The following is a 23,705-nucleotide window of genomic DNA, read 5'->3' as shown; positions in this document are numbered from 1 at the left end:
CATAATCATGGCATTAGAACACCTTAAGCAAAAACAACCTTTGATTGAAAATTCGAATAATATTATCATCTATTCCGACTCTTTATCAAGCCTTGAGTTGCTGGCCTCAGCTCCTTAATATAAGTTGGACATTGACACTTATCATTGTCTCAGTATTATTGATAATCTTGCTTTTAGTGGCATAAAAACTTTCTTTCAGTACATTCCTAGCCACTCTGGCATAAGTGGTAATCATCAGGTTGATGAAATAGCAAAAAATACTATAAATATTGACCAGCCAAGTGGGAGACCAATCCCGATTAGAGATATTTACCGATGGAGGCTATCACATATTAATTTTAATAAGATTAATCCTATTCTTTCCCCCTTTCCCAATAAGTATCTTTCTAAAATTTATCATAGAATTCGTTCTGGAACAAATGGACTAAATTTCCTTGCATTCTCATATAAGCTTTCGAATTCAAGTGGTTCAATTCCCCTGTCCCCTCTTTGCAGGCATTGTAATATGAATAATGAAACAATTGACCATTGCCTATTTGAATGTAATATGCTGACGTCTGCACAACATACCTTGCTTTGTAAACTGTTAAAATACTTCAAACACCACAAAATCCCACTATCAGCCAAGAGCCTAGCCAACTATACCTGCACACAGAGCATAGAAATCAACATCTATCATCTTATATTTGAACTCCTAGAGTCGAAAGATCTGCTGAAAGATATCTGAATATATCTAATAAATATGATGCAATCAAGCCAGTAGCTCTGTAGCCCACAGAGTGAAGCAAAAGGAAAAGGGCTAAATAGTTTTACTGAAAAGCCCGCCTGCTGTTAAATAGAAGAAGAAAAATTTAAAATTCAACAACAGCAACAGCAACATTTTAAGAAATTTAAAATAAATTTTCTTGTGAAATTTATCTCAATTAACCAGCAGTTGTACCGAACCAATCCTGCTCAATTCATCCTCAGGGCTATACTGTGGTGCTTCTCCTCCCGTAGTATAGTGCAGACGGTTTGATATCATTCTATTATCCCTTCTTGTCTTAGTTTTGCTTTTGTTTAAAGCTTTTTCCAATAGGCAATGATTAGAAGTCCTCAAAAAAAAAAAGTCCCCCCAGATCCCACCTCAAATAACAGTGAAACTGATACCCATCTTGGCTGGTCAAGCTCACTATCTCAAAGTTCAAATGATAGCTTAAATTCTGAGAATAGGACAATGATAAGTGTAGGGGCTAATGTCACAATAAATGATGATAATGGGTTTCAAGATGTCCTTTCTAGAAGCTCTAAAAAAAGGAAAAAAATCTCCTCAATCAAAACAATTTCCCCCCTCCCCGCCAAAGATGCTCCCTCCCAAAACTTAGGGATTTACCTTAAAATTACTCCTACTGCCCCCTGCGAAATAGAAAAGATTGCTGCAATAAGAGTTGCAATTTTCAAATTGCAAAAATCAATGTTCTCTCTTAATATTAACCGTGATGGATCTCTACTAATATCTGTCCAAGATCAGAAATCAGGAGACACAATAATTAACCTAAAATCCCATCTGAATACTCCAATTACGGCTTTTACATAGAACCCAAAACAATTACCAACAGATATAGTACTTTATAGTATTCCCTCAGAGATATCCGTTCGGGAATTAAAAGAAGGGCTTTCAAGGAGGGCTGGCACCACTATCCCAGTTGAAAATGTTACCCAACTTGGCAAACCTAACTCTAATGGCCTAAAAACAAGTAGATCCTTCTGATTTACACTGAAGGAAAAAATTAATATCCTAGGAAAATTATTCCTATTTGGGCAAATCAAACCACACAAGGAATACAAACCTAAGCCTATCCAGTGTCAGAAGTGTCTCAAACTGGGACACACAACAAACAAATGCAATGAAATTCTTTTACAGTGTAGTAATTGTAAAGCTTTCCATCCTAAAGAGTTGAAAACTTGCAACAAAACTCAGCCTACATGCATCAATTACAAAGGCCCATATGAATCCACAAATAAATAACTATGCCCTGCATATAAGAAAAGAGCTATAACGCTGAAAATAGCAACATAGAAGGCTATCCCATACCCCTTTGCAGCAATGGAAGCAAATGCTGCCCAACAATACCAAATAAAGCCTGTAACGAAACCAACCAACACCCCCGAGTCAAACGCCCCCAATGCATCAAGTACCCCGTATAAAACACCATCTTCTAAGCCCTCTAGCTCACATCCCTATCAGAAGGAATCAACAAGTCAACAAGCCTCCTTGTCTGGTGAGATGAGGTCAGCCTGCCCCTCCCTCCCAAGAAGAAACAAACCAGAAACACTACCAGGAATTAATCCCTTAACTGACAAACAGGATGCACAACCAAACATGCAATCCCCAGATATATGCTTATTCATTCTAAACTGTAATGCAGTTCAGGCCATGAACATACATCAACTACAGAAAAAAAAAATCATTGCAGATTTGGCAAAAATCTACATCCCTGATAATATGCTCATTCTAGCCAAAAAAAGATCTTGCTTTACTTCTAACAAAGATGAGCAATTGATACTCAGTCATATGAAAAAATAAATCAATTACAAAACACATATCAATACTCCAGTGGACTGTAAGATGACTGACAGAAAATAAGTTATATGAAGTAATATCTTTGATGAATAATAATTCCATTAATATTGCTCGCTTCCAGGATATTCATTTAACCAAAAACCAACAAATTAAGTACCTGGGATATACTATCATGAGAAAGGACGGACCATCAGAGAGAAAAGGAGGTGGGGTAGATTTATTAGATCAAAATAATATAAAAATATTTGGCTTCTTTTTTCTACATTTTGCAAATGATGTTCATGCAATTGGAGTCAATGTTTGGCTGAATCATATAAAAACCCCCACAATAAGCTTTTATAACCGCTATAGTAAAATTTAAGATGCCATGGATTTCGTTAATCATATATCTAATTCTAATATGTAAAAAAATATCATTATTTGTAGAGACTTCAATGCCCCAGCTTTTTGTGGGGGAATAAACCAGCAAATAAAGCTGGTAAATTCATTGAGCTTATGACTTCAAATAATAATGAATTAGCTGTTGCTACCCCTCCAAACCTGAATACATATTTCAAACCCAAAAGAGGTAGATTCTCCACAATTGACCTAAAAATTGTGTCTTTAAATTTTTGAATAAAATTCATATAAATAAAATTGACAGTCTATGTACTGACCGCTTTGCTATAGTTTGCTCCCTAAATGAACCTGCTGAAACTCTATCACATACCTCCAAATATATCAACACTAAAGCAAATTGGTCTATGTTCCAAAATAAGCTAAATGATGAAATTACAAGTTTCACCCAAAATTCATGCATTTCAAACAAAACAGTTGACACACATGCTGAAGTCTTGACATCTTTACTAATAAATACAGCTAATCATGCTATCCCCAGGACAACACCTAAGAAAACATTCCCTAAACAAATTCCAGAAGCATGGTGGACAAATGAGTGCCTAAATAAATGGAGAATAAAAAAGGCAGCTAGGACAGAATTCATAAAAAAAAACCATCACCTACTACATATTTTAAAAAATTACAAGCAGAATCTAATCTAAAAAGGACTATAATAGATGTTATATATAAATACTGGAATAATTTTGCAAATAGTCTCTCCAGAGAAACACATGAGCCAATTATACATAAAGTCATACGCCACATCTGTGGGAAAAAGACTTCCCCCAACCCACTCCTGTATGAGCTTATACATAATAATACCTATTATGACAATGATAATGAAAAAGCTAAGCTATTTGCAACTCTTTTTGTTAATAAGCTAAAGTCAAATAATCAAAGCAAAATTTCCCCATTTCCTATGAACCCAAGTTACCAACCACGCCCAGGATCCGAGTATATAACTAGCCCATTTTCAATCCAGGAAATGATTAATGCAATAAATCATATTAGGACCAAAACTAGCGGCAGCTATGACAATATACACCCTACATGGATAAAGAATCTTACCCCTTCATACAGACAAGAACTGCTCAATTTTTATAATCACGCTTGAGCATCTTCTGTGTTCTCCAATGTATTGAAAAGTTCGTCCCTCCTACCAATCCTAAAGAAAAATAAACCCAAAGATAACCCTGAGTCCTATAGGCCCATAATGATTACTCCTGTGATGGGGAAAATAATGTATCACAGACTCCTCTGGTTTGTTGAAAAAAATAATTTGATCCCTCACACTCAAACTGGATTCAGGAAATACCACTCCTCAACAGATCCTTTCATTTTGCTAACAAATGCAATCAATGAATCTTTCTCAAAAAATAATGTCCTAGTTGCAGCTTTCCTAGATTTTGAAGGGGCATATGACAATGTGAACCACCAAATCCTTTTTAAACAAACTTGCAAACCTTGGAGTACCCCCTAAGCTAGTATCTTTTATTAAATCATTCATAGAAGTGCGAAGTTTCATCGTTTGTATTGGTTCAGCCTCTTCACCCCAAAAGACAACAACCAAAGGCCTACCTTAGGAAGCAGTCCTCAGTTGCCTCCTGTTTGCCCTATATCTCTGGGACATGAACCTACCCCACATAAATCTACAATATGCTGACGATCTGGTGCTATGGTCATCTGGCAACACCTTTGAGATAGCAAAGTCAACTCTGCAAAAGTCACTTTTCATATTTGAAAAATTCTCTCAACATTCAGATTTACCCATTGCACCTACCAAGTCAAAAATAATCCAATTTCACCGAAAGCGAAACCATGTTAATAGAAAACTAACTCTAAATAAAACAACTATTCCAGAAGATAATCACATTAATTACCTAGGTCTCATGCTTGACCAAAAACTTAATTTCCACCTCCACATTTCAAACACAATAAAAAATGCTATAGAAAAACAAATATACTAAGAAGACTTCTTTCCACACCCTAGGGATGTAAGGAGAAAACCTTACTCCAGTTTTATAAATCACATATAAGACCCCATATTGACTATGGGCTCATTGTATATGGTGCATGTGCAAAGACCCAGATTCAAAAAATTGAAACAACACAAAATGATATAATACGTCTCATATTTGGTCTTAGGAAACCCATAAGCACCAAGTTTCTGCTTATGGAGAGTGGATTAACAACAATAAGGGAGAGACGTAGCTTTCTCCTGATAAAACATCTTACAAAAATTGAATCAAATAGCTCACACACACTATATAATTTGTTAAGAAATCCAGCCATGTATAGAGGCATTGCAGATGAGTATGCCAATATTCAGAAGAAGTTCCCCATACCAGCAAAGTCTGTTGCACCCACTTTCCCCCAATCCCCTCCATGGAATTGGTCAAGTCCCGTAATAAATACTGACCTCTCAAAGTGGAATAAAGATTTAACCCCTATTGCTTTTGTCCAGAAAAATTTGCAGAGCTTAATACAATTACCTATAAAAATCACTTCCAAATATTTGTTGATGGGTCAAAAATGAATGAGAAGGTTGCAAGTGGTGCTTTCCTTCCTCACCTGAAAATTGCAATGGGCGAGAGATTATATAATAATTTATCTATAATGTCTGCTGAGTTAAATGCCATAATCATGGCATTAAAACACCTTAAGGAAAACGAACCTTTGATTGCAAATTCAAATAATATTATCATATATTTCTACTCTCTATCAGGCCTTGAGTTGCTGGCCTCAGCTCCTCAGCATAAGTTGGACATTGACACTCACCATTGTCTCAGTATTATAGATAATCTTTCTTCAAGTGGCATAAAAAATTATTTTCAGTACATTCCTAGCCACTCTGGCATAAGTGGTAATCATCAGGTTGATGAAATAGCAAAAAATACAATACATATTGACCAGCCAAGTGGGAGGCCAATCCCAATTAGAGATATTTACCAATGGAGGCTATCACATATTAATTTTAATAAGATTAATCCTATCCTTTCCCCCTTTCCCAATAAGTATCTTTCTAAAATTTATCATAGAATTCTTTCTGGAACAAATGGACTAAATTTTCTTGAATTCTCGTATAAGTTTTCTATTTCAAGTGGTTCAATTCCCCTGTCCCCTCTTTGCAGGCATTGTAATATGAATTATGAAACAATTGACCATTGCCTATTTGAATGTAATATGCTGACGTCTGCACAGCATACGTTGCATTGTAAACTGTTAAAATGCTTCAAACACCATAGAATCTCACTATCAGCGAAGAGCCTAGCCAAATATACCTGCACACAGAGCACAGAAATTGATATTTATCATCTTATATTTGATCTCCTTGAGTCGAAAGATCTACTGAAAGATATCTGAGAATATCTGATAAATAAGAGACAAGCAAGCCAGTAGCTCTGTTGCCCACAGAGTGAAGCAAAAAGAAAAGGGCTAAATAGTATCAACTGAATAGCCCGCCTGCTGTGAATAAGAAGAAAAGAAGAAGAAGAAGTATTTAATGATTTACCCCTCAAACCATACACCTCACACTTCTTAAGTAGAAGTTCATGATCCACAGAGTTGTAAGCTTTCGTCAGATTTAAAATTATAGCACCTATTTTAAAACCTTTATCTAATACCTCATTAACAAAAGTTGTCAAATAAATCATCGCCTGTTCCGTTGTCCTTTTTCTACGGAACCCAAATTGTGTCTCTACCAGTAACTTATGATCCTCCAGAAAACTCATCATTCCAATACTAAAACACGGGAAATGATGGGTAAAACAGATATCGGTCTATAGTTTCCTGGATCATTTTGAACACCACCCTTATGAATTGGGGTTATACAGGCAACTTTAAAACAGCCTGGGAATTTTCCTTGACGAAAACACTCATTAATTAACCCACATAAAACTTCAGCTATAACAGGAAAAATACATTTAAGTGTTTTTACAGTAATATGATTGCTACCAGATGAATTACTACGCAACCCATAAATAATTTTTTTAATTTCATCATCTGTTAGAAGTCTAAGGTGAAGAGATACATCAATCGGGTCCCTCAGCAAGGACTCGAACGTTGGATCACCACTATCAGGTACAACTGACATAGCTAAATTCAGACCAATATTCGAAAAATAACTCTAAAATTCATTGCATATGTCCTTTTCAGAATTCAAAGCCTTTCCCATTACACTAACTAATTCATCAGGTACACTATTTATTTTTAATCCAATCACTTCTTTTATTAGTCCCCAGGTTTTCTTAGGGCATCCTTCGACCTCCTTAAACTTTTTCTCAAAATATTTCTTTTTTTCATTTCTTAAAATTGTATTCAACCTATTTCGATAAATTCTATATAATTGCTTATTTTCTTGTGTCGGATTAATTATTTGAGCTCTAAACAATTTATCTCTTACATTTATTTGCTTCAAAATCACAGGACTAATCCAAGGTTTTTTACTTGAGTGCTTTCTATTAAACGGTTTCAATATGACTGCTTGACGTATCAAACCCTACAACTTTTCATAAAATAAAGCAAACTTAGAATTTGCATCCTGAACTTCGCCTAAAACATCATACCAATTCCCCTCTTCTACGTCATTTTTAGGTTTGACCATCGCATTTTTACTGATCACTGGAATCCTTGGTTGTTTGCCTTTAACCACCCTCGTGACAGTTCTAAAGCTAGCTGAAACTCCATAGTGGTCAGATACATCGTTGATAAAAACCCTGGGAACACTCAAGGGTATATTAGAAAGGATGTTATCCAGAAGCTTAGCTGATGTTCCCGTAATTCTTGTAGGGATATTTATACAAGGATGAAACCCATTAGATAAACTTCTATGAATAAATTCAGTGCTAGCAGATGACTGATCTATAACGTCAATGTTAAAATCCACCATAATAAAACATGGCATAGAGTTAATCGGAAGTTTCAATAATTGTTCTTCAAATAGGTCCATAAAGTCTTGGAGCAGGCTCTGTGGAGGTCTATATACTACAACAATGCAAAAATTCAAATTCTCTCTAGTTATATGTAAAACAAAACACTCGCAAACTTTCTCTCTATATATTGTAAGATTTTCTCTTATTGAAACCTTATAATCAGCCTGAATACAAGCTGCTAGGCCTGTAATACTCTCGATCTCTAACACATAAATTATAACAAGGGATATGTAGTAATTGCAATTTATTATCATTTAACCACGTTTCAGTTAAAGCGATGACCTGAAACACCCAAGTATTTGTTGATTCCGATAAAAAATTATGCACAGAACTCAATCCTTGACAATCCAAATGAAAAATGTTAAGGCCAAAATGGCCCCTATCACCATACAAGGGTAGTGCCCCTTCTTTAAAAATATACCTTAATGGTTCATTTGTGAAAATATCAGTAGCATTAATATCTAAATTTCTATTTATCCTTTCATTAAACTGGCTGGAAAAATCAACCCTTTGACTTTCAAGTTGCATGACATTGCTGTTCCCTGGAGGTACAACGATATCTCTAATCATTATCAATAAAAGTTAATGCATGCGATGGTAGAGGGTGGCGGTGATGAAAAAAATCATTATCAAATAAACATATATCTAGACCTAGATAAATACAAAAAAAAAATAACAAAATATATTCCGTCAAAGCGGACATAAGAAACAAAATTTAAACAAAACAAATAAACAAACCGGTCGATATGTATACGCATGTCAACTCCCAAAATAAAATTCAGTGGGCTTAATATGGCTCCCAACTTCATTTATAAGCAAACCAAAATTTAATAACCTTCATAATTAATAACTTTTCATATATTCTAAAAAAAAATAAATTTCCAAACCCTATAAATAACTAGCTCAAAACCACTATTTACATTTTTAACGCTTTGAACCATTCAACCTTTTCAACGTTACCTGCATATTTAATAGAAAGAACCGGCGGTACCACGGGTGGTATCCAGCACTCAACACCTCTCTCCATCAAATATTTTCTTTTCACCACCAATTCCTTTCTAATTTGGCGCACCTCTCTACTAACATCATCACTAATAAAAACTGGTTTTCCAAACTGCAAGTCCTTTCCTCTTAATTTCTTTGCATTTTTCATTATGCCGTATTGGTTCTTATAATCAGTAACTTAGATTTTGATAAAGTCACTCGCTTCATGTACCACTGAAAATGGAGGAATATCCTTCACTTCCATTTCTAATCCCTCATTCAGCACTCTTTTAATGGTATTTTTTCTTTCCGTATGCTGCAACACAAGAGACTGATTTTTTAATGATGTAACTTGTGTAAATAAATCATTCACGAGTTTATCCTGATTTTCCATTTTAGACTTCAAACTATCTACCCAATTATTTGTTTCTCTTGCATCACCTTCCACACGCGTGCATCTTTCTCCCAATTCACGAACAGTTTTTTGTATATTTTGCACATCAGTCTTCACACTATAAAGGGACTCTTTAATTTCTTTTACGTCTGATTGTAAAGTTTCCAACAGCTCCAAAATTCTTACGACATTTTCTGCATTTGTTTTCTCACATTCCTGTCATAAGCATTTGCCACTGGAATCCAGAATAGAATCTTCCGGCGAAGGCCTTTTCTTCCCTATTAGAGTTTTTGGGGTTGACATTAGGCTTTCCTTTAATTTATCCCCATTCCCATTACCACCGTCGGTTTTAACTTTCTGATCATTTCTCTTTATCCCCAATCTCACGGACGATTACGGCAAAATAAAATTCCAAAAAAAGCCAATCTTCATTCAATATATGCCACACGGTTCAAAAGTTCTTTATATTTTCATATTTGCTGTGACATTTGGTTATTATTTATTCGTTCATTTCACTGGCCACTACTAACCCACTTCATTAACTATATTAACGGAACGATTGCATAACCACAATCTCCAAATAAAGGTAAAGTTTTTCCAAGGTCATTTGTTACTTGTGTACTCATATATTAGCTTAACATATTTCTTTCATTCCACGCAAAAATCAATAGGCTCCTTGTCCAGGTTTATCGCAGGTAAACAGGTTATCCGTGAGATGTAATTTATCACATGTAAACAGTTAATCCGTGAAATGTACTTTTTATTTAAGATGTTAACTGTCCAAAGACTGAATGAAGACTGACATGTTTTTAAGGTTTTGGTTACTATGGTCTGTTTTACCTTTTTGGGTCCCATTAAGAGCTCAAAATAGAATTTCCCCAAAAAACCAATTATAACACTGTGGAAGAGCATAGGGTAGGATACACAAAAGTTGGTCAGCTAATCAACTATTTAACAACTAAATATCATAACACCTAAAAAGTAGATTGTTTCAAAATTGGATGTGTCAACATCTTCTTAAAAAGTATATGATTAGCTTGAATATATTAACCATATACAGCAATCACAATGTCAAATATACTGATTGACAACACTAGAGCCTATTCTTGGCCATGCACTTAAAGCTTGAGCCTAATCTTGGAAAATGCTGTCTAATCTTTGAGACATGATCTTTAACTTAGAAAAACATATCCCAATCATGGACAAGCTCAAACTTGGATAAATTTAATCAGACAAGTGTTGTGAAACAGAATAATTGCATTTAAATAGACTAGGGTGGACAGGAAATTTGTGTATAAACTCAAATGTTGAAAGACCAGATGTTTTCCAAGAATGTAGTATGCTGATCCCAATTGGTCTAGCCCTAATCATAAGCCAATTACAACTATCTAACTACTACTACTAACAACTCACTGCAGCATGAAGCCACCTGCAGCTAACACAGCTACGCACGCTCCTCCTCAATCACAATCTATTCAAAGCCTCCCTCTTTACACCCTCGCAGGAAGTTCCCATTTCCTTTAAATCTTTCTTTAAGACATTCTCCCATCCCAACCGTGGATGCCCTGCTTTCCGTTTAGCCCTAGATGTTTGGCCAAAAAGAAAAATCTTCAGCAATCTGTCATCCTTCATTCACAGAATGTGCCATAGCCATCTGAGCCTTTCTCTCATTATAGCCCAAGAAAGCGGGATTGAACCACACACAGACAGTCAGCAGTGTACCCAAAACAATCTGTGGGTAATTTCTCTGGAAAACTTTGAGCAAATCTTCATCCACTTTTTGGAGCACCCATGCTTCAGAGCCGTATTTGACCACTGTCATCACTGTAGCTTCCAAAATTCCAGTCTTGGTTTGCAGACTTATCTTCCTATTCTTCCCAAGTTTTTTTAACTGTGAAAAAACACCCTGAGCCCTGGCTATTCTACTTTTAATACCTTCAATGCTCCCACCGTCTTTACTAACAATACTACCAAAGTAACTGAGCCTCACCACCTGATCAATCACTGGTCAATTTTTCATCTTCACTTATTCCTAGCCTTAGTGACTAAGTCTTCTGAACATTCATTTTTAAACCTATTCTAGCACACTGAACTCACAAAACCTCTAAAAGTTCATTCATTTTACTCACACTTTCATCTAGGATGCTTAAATTATCAGCAGAATCTAAGTCCAAGAGAGCTTTTCCTCCCATTTGATTCTGTGGTCTCCCATTGCCTTTCCTGTGCTCCTTAAGACAAAGTCCATCAAAATGATCCATATGCAGGGGGATAAAACACAACTCTGCTTGACTCCTGATTTAATAAAAAACCAGCTGCTAACCTCATTTCCTACCTCAACTACAGCAATGTTATTGTCATATATAGCAATGAACTGACAGAAGTGATGAAAACCCTTCTAAGCCATCCCCTAGGCTTGGTGGCAAACAAAGCACCTATATTTTTCATACTGTTTGGGTAAAAATGCATAAAAAAAAGGCATTGAGTGGTATGTTAACTTTATTTGTTGGTCAGAAATATAGAGCAGTCCACATTTCTGACCCACAAATAAAGTGAGAATGCCACTTGATGCCATTATTAAGCTTGTTCTGAATAATTGCTTTTGTTGCAAATATCAATCTTAAGCTGTTTTTGGACCTTTGAAAATGATAAATTCTTTCTATAGTTTTTGGGTAGAAAAAAGGTTAAAATGTTGATTTTAAGCTTACTATTTGATTACAAATCCATTTTGTTAGGGTTATATAATCCACAAGCATTGATTAGTCATGATTAAATTGAAAAAAAAAATATATATTACAATTATGCCATTTTTCCATCCACCATGATATTTTTTTTTTTTAATTTAGTAAAGGGCAGTCTTTAAGCAGCCTAACAGAATAAGGACAATCTAGGTTGCAGCAGTAGCTAGCAACCTAGGAAGAGATGATCATGTCCCTTATTTAGTAAAGGGCAGTCTTTAAGCAGCCTAACAGAATAAGAACAAAACATGCTGGGATTGTTTTGATTTTTTTTCCAACTTTATTGTGACAAATCAATACTTGTGGATTATATAACTTCAACAACATGGATTTAAAAGATTATCACTGCCCTTTAAAATTATAATTTTCAAGGGTCCATAAAGGGCTTAAAAGTGAATTTGCAACAAAAGCAATTATTATATTTAATAAAAAAGGCACTGAGTTGTGTGTTAACTTTATTTGTACTGCTCCATATGCACCAAGCTCTATTTGAAGGGCTTCTTGCTATCCTGGAAAATGCGGTAAATATATAGATTAACAGATTATTCAGATAGCTAAGAAATAAAGTTAGGTCAAATCTACAATCAGAATTTTCTCCTGGATCCAAGTATGATATTTGTCTGTGTTGAAAACTCAATTCTAACAAAACCTATCCTTTCTAACCAAGCCAAAACATATAATAGTCCATATTATATATTTACAATGTATTTATTGATTCTCAATTTTGTCACTGTATGGGTAAACAGATTTTAACAAGAATGACACTAACACAGGTATATAAACCATGTTTAATATAAGAGAAAAGGGCATCTCATCTTTGAGAGTATGTAAAGGGCTTAAAATTGAATTTGTGACAGAAACAAATGTCATAATTGGATTTAGGATGGAATTCTGTTTGTACAGGTAAGTTTGTTTCTTAGCTATCTGTTAATCTAGATATTTACCTAAATTTGCAGTTTTCAACATAATATAGTTAGGATGAAAGCAAATACATTACTTGATGCCTTTTCTTAGGGCAATACCCCCAGTATTCAGCCAGTGCCTAATCTTGGCTAGATATTCTAATTAGAAATGTATCTTTCCTATACACACAGAACAGGCTCCTATTTTTGGACATTATGTGTAGAGGGTTAGATTAGATTAGCAGCAGCAGCAAAAAAAAAAAAAAAAAAAACCCAAATTGTAATTTTGACCTATTACTGAGATTTGGAAATGCCAAGAAAATTGATGGTATCAGAATGTGTTATCAATAGTCTTTGGCCCTGGCCATATTAGTGTGGTTTTTTGATGGCCTATGGTTAAATTGCATGGTGATGCAGAACAACATCATGGGAGGAACCTCTATAGGAGGACAACTGCATCAGGGTGTAAGATCCACATATGTGGACAATGACCTCAGCAAAGGGCTGTCTCAACCCTTTTGGGATACCTCCAAGACTGGGAACCTTGTGGTCAACTCTATCCCCACTTGAGTAGTGGCACCCCTTGAGGAAATTATAGCCTAGTAAACAACACAGCACTTGTATAGGATTCTGATTAATAGATAATTCTTCTGGGCTTGGTCTGTTTGGCAGGCTGAAAAACCTCTTCCTAGCAAATTTATCTACTATGGGTTGCCTCCCTATAGTAGAATAATATTTGTAGACATGAATATATAATGAGTCAAAGGTAATAGGTTTGATACTGTCTCTGCAGGATTTTGACTCTTGTTGATAGAAGAGCATTCCCAATTGCTGAAAACCATGTTGTGACCAAGAAAGGCCCAGGATTGCACAAAGCCTACATTCATACTGGAGGTCCCAGGGACTTCTTGCTCTCTGGTTCTAAGCTGCCTTAAGTGCTTTGGTGTGGAATTGAGAAGATATGTTGGTTTCTGTCCTGTACTGGTATCTGGGACCACTGATTTTCCTGAGGCCAAAATAATTTAAATGATTTAAAGAATATGCAAATTGGAATTTGGAATGTTACAGCATTAAAAAATAACTATTGCATCAACATTTTGACTAACAAATTCAGACAATCCAAACTAGACTTATTAAGAGTTTTGGGAAGTCATATCCCAGGGGTAGGAAGCATGAAACTGGGTGACATACAATTCATTTACTCAGACAGGAAGGATGGGGGCACACAGACAGGAAGTAAGGCTCATGATGAACAAGGAAGCTGCTAAGTCTTGTTTAGGCTGGCAAGGTATTAACAATAGAAAACTAGTTGCTCATTTTATGACTAAAAAGTTCAGGGTATCAGTTATAGTATTATATGTAAGAGTTATCCTCTCTGTGCTGTCTATGAATAGTCGTCTTCAAACTAACTTGCGCCCTCAAACTTTTATTGACTATCATGAAATACAGCGGGAATTGGTATCAATTAATTAGTCAGAGCTCATTACTTCTGATATCAACACGTCATGGTTGAATGTCAAGGAAACTCTCCAGTCAACAGAAAAGAAGTACTCCCGTGTTATTTATCAAAGACAACCAAAAACACTTCCATTTCTCACAAAGGATACAAAGAGGACTATCAATAGGAAAGCCAGAGCTTGGAAAAGGTACAAAAAGAAAAAAACACAGGAAAATTGGCTAAGGTATGCAAAGGCTTGGAATCTCGTCTCAGACTCAGTTAGGAAACTGAAGTCTGAATATGAGGAGAAGCTTGCCACTGATATCAAGGCAAACCCTAAATCCTTCTGGAGGCATGTTTCTGCTAAAAGTCCTAACCGTCACACTGTTCCTGACCTCAAACATAGTGGGGTATCACACTTGTCGCCGATAGATAAAGCTAATTTACTAAATGTCCAGTTTGCCTCCACTTTCACCACCCAGTCTTGTCCAACCATCCCTGCAGCACCATCACATTCTGTATCTACCCGAATGCCTAGCCTGTTAGTTACTGAAGAAATGGTCTTATCTAGCTTCGATAAACCCGATGTTAACAAGTTCAAAGGACCTGATGGGTTACACCCAAGGCTTCTTCAAGAGTGTAGAAATGTCCTTGCTTCTCCTCTGTGCAGACTCTTCCAGCTGTCCCTGAAAAACGGAGAGCTACCTACAGATTGGAAAACGTTATATGTCATGCCAACCCACAAAAAAGGCCCCAAGGATTGTGCTGAAAATTACCATCCCATCAGCATCCCTTCTGTGGTTGTAAAGGTGCTCAAGAGATTTGTAAATAGAGCTCTCATTCAGCACTTTGAAACTAACAACATACTAACTCCTTCTCAACATGGCTTCAGATCTGGTAGATCCGTCGACACTAACCTAATACAGACAGACGAGTATGTAACATCACTGCTGGATTGAGGATTTCCTGTTGATATGGTGCTCCTGGACCTCTCAAAAGCTTTTGACAGGGTATGTCATGAATTCCTGATCACCAAACTGAAGGCAGCAGCTGTTGATGGTGTTACTGTGCAGTGGATACAGAGTTTCCTATCAGAAAGAACACAAGCCGTCAGGGTCTATGATTCTCAAGGTGTTCCTCATTTATTGTCATCCATAACTGTGTTAAGTGGCGTCCCCCAGGGGAACAATCCTTGGACCAAGTCTCTTAAATTTTTATATTAATAATGCACCAAACCTTCTCTCGAACCTCCTCAAACTTTATGCTGATGACTCAAAACTTGTTGGCAAAGCTGCTATACCATCTGATCTCCAATCTATACAAACGGACCTTGATATTATTGGAAGCTGGGCTGATAAATGGCTCCTCTGCTTTAATGCTGAAAAATGTCATGTCATTCACTTTGGCAAACATAATCCACATCAGCAGTATCATCTCCAAGGTAACCCCCCCTCTGCAGTTACTGAAGAAAGAGATCTTGCAGTCATTGTTGATCATCGGCTGAGTTTCAGTACCCATGCAAAATCTGTATCTTCTTCTGCCTTCCAATCCCTTGGACTTATTAAAAGAACTATCTCTAGCCGGTGTCCTAAAGTATTTATGAAGCTCTACAAGGCACTGGTTTGTCCATACCTTGAGATTGGAATGTCCCTGGCGTCCCCCTATTTTAAGAAGGACAGGGAAATACTAGAATAAGTTCAGAGAAGAGCAACTAAGATGGTTGATGGCCTCAAACAAGTGCCATACAAAGAGCATTTCTGTCATCTGAAGCTCCCTACTCTCACATACCGGAGGAAGCAAGGCGACATGATTCTAACCCACAAAGTCATTTCAAAAAATACTCTTCCTGGTCTCCTTGCTCCCCCAGAATGCTTTGTGACAAGAGGACATTCAATGAAAATTTTCAAGAAGCACTCTTCTATCCGAGAGAGAAGCCATTTCTTCAGCCAACGAATAACCAACTTGTGGAATCAGCTCTCTGAAGATACGGTGTCTGCAGACTCAACGATTGCCTTTAAGCAAAGACTTGACAAAGATTGGCAACAGCAGGAGTTCCTCTACAACTGGGAAGCTGCTGAGTCTACAACCCAAATGTAGCAAGCAAATCACGCCAAAAAAAAAACAACAAAAAAACATGAGATGTCATCACGGAGCATTACAAGGATGGAAAATCCTTAAATTTAATCCAAGCTGCAATTTAAGGTAATTAAGGTAATGTCCCTGTAGAACTGACTGACAGAGATAGTAGTGACTCAGGTGAATTTTACTTACAGTTACAGGCAGGGGCATCCAAAGGCTCATTTTAGTGGGGGGCAATCTTCATAAATTTTACCAGATCACTACCTGATTTATGCCAAAATTTCTGTAGAAATCAAGAATTTTGCTAAATTTTGGCCAATTTTTGCCTTTGGTGAAAATTTTACTGAATGCCAAAAAAGTTGGGATGCCCCTGGTTACAGGAGCAAATAGACTAGGTCCCAGGTAGAAATATGGTGTTAGGTAAAATTCTACCTTAGCTACTTTTGGCTATCTTGGAAAGGGGTTAAGTTAGGAATATGAAACTTTCAGGGATGGGCCTACAGGCTAAAGTATGGGTACTTAAGCTTTATATATTAACACAGCACTATAAACTGTAGAAGGAAATACAAATGGAAACCCATCAAACATGTATTTGCAAGAGAGAATGGATTGCAAAGCATATTTTTTATCACATTTACAATATTCAAACTGTTGTTTTTTTTTGGGTCAATATATACCAAATCATATTATTGAGTTAGGACTAAAGTGAATACACCATTCGATGCCTTTTTATGCTGATTACGAAAATAATACGAATTTATAACGTAATTGAATTTCAGCCCCCCCCCCCCTATATCGGCCAATTCCGGGTTAGGGGAGGTTGGGTTGGTTAAAGCCTTTATAGGGGGGGGGGCTGAAGCATATTTACAATATAAATGATTATTATATTCGTAATCAGAATAAAAAAAGCCATAAAATGGCGTATTCACTTTATTTGAAACACAATAAAATGATTTGTTATATATTGACCTTTTTTTGGGTCTAGGGGGAAGGTACCTAGATTAGGTTACATATTTAATATACACTATGCTTTACCCTCCCCCCACTTCCCCCTAATGTGCAAATATATAGCCCAAATTTGTTTCTAAACTACAATATTTTCATCCTATTTTATTTTATGTCATTAGCATTAACCAAACTTGACTTCTTTTATGTGTTATATATAAATCATAAGTGAATGTATCTAAAAATCATAAGTAGGAAAGATCTAAATCTAAATGGGCAAAGTTGTGAAGGTGAAAACAATTTTTTTTTTTTTGTATACTTCATTTAAGCAGAAGATCTGTTGGATCTGTGTAGCAGAGAATCTAGGCCTATTTTGCAAGGTTTCACTTTTATAACACACAGATTTTTCAAGGTCTTCAAAGGTCAAGACCCTCTAGATGGATAGAGTGGAGGTAGGTACTTTAAAATACCTTCCCAGAACATACTTTAGCCTGTAGACCCATCCCTGAAGTTTCATAGTGAAACCTTACAAAATAGATCTTTTGCTTAAATGAAGTATGCAAAAAAGTTTTCACCTTCACAACTTTGTTCATTTAGATTTAGATCCAGGATTTGTCACTAAAAACCACCATGTATAACTGCTAAGTTTAGTAGGAGTGTATTTCTTCTTCTTTTTTTGGTTTATTGTTTTGTCTTTTCCTTTTTTTGTATGATGGGTTTTCCAATAAATAATAATAGCCTAATAACCTAACCCCTTTCAAAGATAGCCAAAAGCAGAATTTTACCAAGAGGTAGGGTAAGACACCCAGTAGTTGGCCACCTGCCTATTCTCGGACAGAATGTAACTAACAGGGAACCTGCCTTGTTTGTTTGTATTAAATTGTTTGTTTGTATTAAATTTGTATTAGATATCTGTATGGACTGCTTAGTGACCAGGGAAACCAGCTGTGCATAAAAACTTTCTAAGCACATTAGCCTAGAGGTAGGTTCCCTGTTAGTTACATTCTGTCCAAGAATAGTCAGGTGGCCAACTATTGGGTGTCTTACCCTATGTTCACTTTATTGGTAGGTGAGAATTATAGACTACTCTATATTTACCTAGAGCTTTGCCAGAAAGAACATATAAAAAGTAGGTAATGTTTTTAATTTTATTTCTGATGTAAATGGGAAGTAAGTTTAAACTTTACCCCTGCCCCCCTAATGTGCAAATATATAGGCTACCCTGAATTGGTAAATAGGGGTGGGGGTAAAATACATTTTTGACAAAAATATTTTTTACGTTTGGAAAGTGCATAAAAAAGGCAGTGAATGGTATATTCACTTTGTTTGTAAGTCAATAATATGATTGGTAAATATTTACCATAATTGTTATGGAAGAAGAATTATTAAATCTTATATAGCCTATATTACCATTTTGGGTGTATAGCAACTATTTTGTACATGGTCTAGGGCTACATTTAATCCTACTAGGCTAGGTGGGGAGTTGTACATAACCTAGGACTGCCTACCCCTGTGGGGGTGGGAGTATAATTGTGCCACCAGTCATTGGTAGACCTAGCCTGTGCTAAATTTGAAAAGAATATAGAATGAAGGATCTAATGGTATAGGCTATTTCTTAGTTTTGATACTGTATCTTTAATTCACCTTAACCAGATAATTCTTTCTTCACAATGTTTATTGAATGGTTTCTTCTCTTGATAGTTAGAACAGTATTTCCACTTCCTATTTTAAAAATCGCTAAAATGATGGTAAAAGTAAAACCTAGAAACGCCATTTTCGATTCTAAAACTACTAGGAAAAACCCCACTTTTTACTTCTTTCCAAAACGCTAGAAAAGTCTTGTCATGCAGACTTCCAAGAGGCAAGGCCGTACCCAGGATTTTACGGAGAGGGTTTTACAAAAAAAGAAAAATTCGGGAGGGGGGGGGGGTAAACAAAAAAACCTAAAGAAAAATAAAACAAAATTTTTTTATATACATTTTTGTTACGTTTTTAAGAGTCAGACAAACATTTTGGGGGGAGGTTTAACCCCCCCACGCCCCCCTCCTCTGAGTACAGCCTTGCCAAGAGGAGTTTTCAAGACAACTTATTTACAAACTAAAGACCGGTTACTTGTACCAAAGTAATTCTTTGTAGTTTTGTACCAAAGTAATTCTTATGGCAGTTTTAGCAATTCTTTTTAATTAGCAACTAGTTCCAGCTCCAGCTCCAAAATTTGTATACAGGGTATATGAACTACCAACCTTTCACTCTTTGACTCCCCAAAAAGAATTTTCAGATAATCAGAAATCCTTCATTCTTGTCTATAACCAAGCCCCTGGAAATAGAAGTCTTCCTGTCAGTTAATAGCCAGTAGTCCCAAACATTCTTAAGTTTATTGATGGATTGTGGGAAATGCGGGTACTTGAGCTACTTATCCCCAGCAGTTTAAGGCCTGGAGGCCAGCCAGTTGCCTATACGGTTCTTCCCACTCACTCCTGCACATTCCAAATCAATTGATGATCAACCCCTTTTCTATTGCCTTCATTGTGCTTTAGTGACTACTAATTAATTTGTCTCTTCTTTAAGATATAAATAGATGCATTAAATATCTTTCTTTTAATTTGCGTATGATATATTAGCCGTGTAGCAGAGGCGCTTGACTGACAATCAAATAAGACATGCTGGACAGTTTCATTGGTTGAGAAACAGACACAGCAGAGGGGAGTGATGTAACTTCCAATTAAAAAACAAACTATTAAGAAGAAGGGCACCTGATTTCAGACGGTAATATAGCACTGTATATAATATAGTATCAAGGGAGATAAAATTAATTTACTGAGATTAACATTAGATCTTTGCCTAGAAATGTCTCGTGAATTGAGATTAGAGGGACTGTTTAACAGAGAAGCCTTGGCTGGTAGTATATCAGCAGTGTTATTATATTTGATGCCTTTATGACTTGGAGCATGTTGGAAATAAATCTGGTTGCCTTTGATCTGAAGCTTTAGAAGCTGTCTTCTAATTTTGAATAAATCCTAATCATTGGCAATTCTATTAAGTTTTCCAAGGAACACTATTGCCGATTTGGAGTCAGAAAGGCAAAGAATATTCTCATCTAAAATGCTATAATTTATAAGAACATATAGGGCCAGGCGAATGGCACATAATTCAGCAGACAAAATGGAAGAGGTGAATACAGGTTAAGGTCCAGTGATGGGATACATACTCCTGCTTCAGCTCTCTCACCTTAGACAGATCGATCTGAATAAATTTTCCTGTGATTAGAGTACAACTTCGAAATCCGTTCAGCCAAAACAGTCTGGATCTTATAATTGGGAATTAGGTTTTTATTAATCGAAATATGTTCTGCTTGACAAATAGGCAGACTGATTTCCCAAGGCGGAGTGTCAATATAGGGATACGCGTAAAGAAAATATTGACTCCAATTTGAGACCTCCATTTGAAACTGATTCCAAGATGAATGGACATTAGTGCAAGCCGACTTCAAAGCAAAGGCATGTTCATGCACAATAAGCTTGATTCCAGAAGCTTGAATTCGCGAGAAGTATTTCTTCCTTTGACTGGATGCTCTTTCACTTAGGCAGACCAAACCAGACAATTGTTTTAATTTAGACAGAGGAGTATGCTTGTGCAAACCCAGAGCAATTCGAATAGCAAAAGTTTGTAAAGATTTTAGGGCTTTAAATGTAGATGGCGGACGAATTGAGAAGAATTGGATACCATATTCAAGATTAGATCGGATATATAATTTATAAAAATAACTTTAGGGTGGCATCTCCATTTACTTCCAGCAATTCTCTTTAGAACGCAATGTCTCTGAATGATCGGGGGTTTCAAAGAACTAATAAATACATTTATGTCATAGCATTTTAGAATTTATCCATAGGCCAAGTAGCTTCACTGAGTTACAATATGGGATCTCACTAGAGAAAATTTGAAGTTAATTGAAGGGGGGGGGGGTCTCTCGAGCAATTATTAAATATGATGGTTTTGGTTTTATGACTTGAAATTGGGAAACCAAAAGCTGAAGAAAATCTCTGAAGTAATCTTATATCCTGTTGAATAAGGCTTTGAAGAACTAGAATATCCTTTCCAGACTCCCAAATAATCAAATCATCTGCATAAAGACCAAACAATGAATGAGATAATTGAAATTCTGAAACATACAAATTGAACAGAAGGGGACTCAATATTGCTCCTTGAGAAATACCTCTAGTAATGGAGCTAGTCTCTATTCTAGGCTTACTAAATTGGACATAAAAACATTTATCACTTAAAAAGGACTTCATAAAACTTATGAAAGAGTACGGAAAATCAAGGTTAATTAAAGGATCAGTCGGTTTATCATGGACTATATTTCCATAGGCATTTGACCAATTAAATAGGACTGCCATTGTGACTTGTCTGGTTTTAAGACAGTTACAAACATCAATTTCAAGGCGGGTGATACTACCCACAGAGCCATGTCCTTTTCTGAAGTCTATTTGCTCACTTGGAAAGAGATTATTAAACTCAGCCAAATATTTAACTCTTGATAGGATAAGCCTTTCAAAGACTTTACTGAAGACAGGTAAAACAGATATAGGGCGGTAAGACTTGGGGTCACTAGATGGTTAAGAAGGTTTTAAAGCTGGAAATACCCGGGCAATCTTCCAAGCATCACATGGGGCTTCGCCCAAAACTAGTTTAAGTTGCAAAACTAAGAAAAATCAAAAAAAGACTCAGGCAATTGATAAGACCAGTATATGTGAAAGTCTAGGTGAAAACCTAAAAGAACTTGAACTTTTGTCAGCAGCTATACTCAAAGATGAAACACAAAAGAATATAATTTTTGAAACCTGCCTCTTGACTGTTGTGTCGATCACGGTCCCGGTCAGCGACCATCCCCGCTTAAGGAGCATCAAAAACGTTATTTGCTTAACATAGGTCCTAATCAGCCATATCTTGCCGCTTTTCTGAACCAGAATGCGGCTCATCAGGCAGCAGCAATTGATATGGTAGTTTATAGCAAACTCGAGAACGGCATTGAAGGCATGTTGGATGAAAAGACTATGGCCTTGAAAAGACAGCAAAAAAGGAGTTAATTGAAATCCGACGAGGGGTCAAGGTTCTTATGAATATAGTAAAAACACTAGGAAAACAACAGATAGCACTTCGTGGCGCGGCTGATGACAGCGATGGGAATTTTCATTAAATTGTTAACCGTTGCCGTTAACCGTTAAATCGTTGCTCGCTGCGATCCGCATTTCAGACACTGGCTGCGTGAAAGAACGATGAAAAAAAAATACGGTGCGTGAAAGAACAATGAAAAGGAATACGGTGAACTACATTAGTGGTGTTTCGCAAAACCAATTCATTGAGATACTAGGTAACGAAATAAAGCACACAGTTGTAACTGATGTGAACAATCGCGGTGGGTATTCAATTATCGCAGATACCAATCAAGACTGTGTGCACGAAGAAAGGCTTGTGATTTGCGGCAGGTACGTTGACTACGATGGCACCATCCAGAGAGACTTTTAGCCATGGTACCAGTTGAATCAAAAATATATAAAGAAATTACAGACAAGATTCTAGAAATCTTAGAAAAGGAATGTGTAAGCAAAGAGACACTTATGTTTCAGAGCTGTGATTACGAAAGAAATATGTCTGGTGTCCAACAGAGTGTCCGGGTACACATATCAACCAAACTTGGAAGACAAGTACACTAAATTCGATGCATGGCTCATAGAAAACCTCATCGTGGAACGCGCGTGCAGCAACAGTCCCATAGTCTCACAAATGATTGAGATCTTACAAGAGCTGTACGTCTTTCTTACGGTTGAAATGAAAAGGGTTATTGCTTACTAACGAGCACTGGAGAGGGCTGAATCAGTACAGAAGCAAAAGAATTTGGCAATGAAAAGATGGGATTCCAGACCAGAGAGTTTGACAGCATTGTAGACCAGCTTAGACACCACTGTGGAAGTTCTCGAAGAGCTAAATGAACAAATTAGGACAAAAAAAATAAAAGAAAAAGCCAAAGCTCTGCACCGCCACATAACCTGCTTTGACTTTATTCTGACCCTTATGTTCATGCGCCAGGTCCTGTTCAGGACAAAGATTCTTGCGGAAAAGATGCAGGCTGAACATCTCAATCTGATGACTGCTGACGAAAAACTCAGGATGACGCGATATCTTAGATTCTCTCCTCGAAGACCCGGATCAGATAAGGAGGTAAATTGAGGCTGCAAAAGCAGTAGCGGAAAAACTTGGTTCAATAGCCAAAGACGAGTTCCAACTTAAACACTGTCTTGACGTTGGCCTGCTTGTTATTCAGAGGCAATTGCTAATTCTGGAGCCAACCCACTGGA

The 23,705-nt window shown here is 36.6% G+C and overlaps 1 protein-coding gene across 3 annotated transcripts in view; it reads right to left on the bottom strand.

The window, feature by feature from the left end:
* The window catches only part of LOC148949397 (RNA-binding protein 45-like), a 223,149-nt gene that overhangs the window by 74,753 nt on the left and 124,691 nt on the right, over positions 1–23,705 (bottom strand). The window contains exon 1 of one of the 3 annotated variants that reach the window (XM_089093420.1): positions 18,994–19,124. The exons of the other annotated variants lie outside the window; for them this stretch is intronic. The gene's annotated coding sequence lies outside the window, so the exon portion shown is untranslated. Of the gene's footprint in view, positions 1–18,993; positions 19,125–23,705 lie in introns of those variants that run through there. 3 annotated transcript variants of the gene reach the window in all.

Source organism: Artemia sp. Qi Xiang Cuo, chromosome 8 (genome assembly GCF_049724085.1).
Source record: "Artemia sp. Qi Xiang Cuo chromosome 8, ASM4972408v1, whole genome shotgun sequence".
NCBI lineage: Eukaryota > Metazoa > Arthropoda > Branchiopoda > Anostraca > Artemiidae > Artemia > Artemia sp. Qi Xiang Cuo.
The sequence above is the reverse complement of the archived record's forward strand: the minus strand, read 5'-3'. Positions and strand labels throughout refer to the sequence as shown.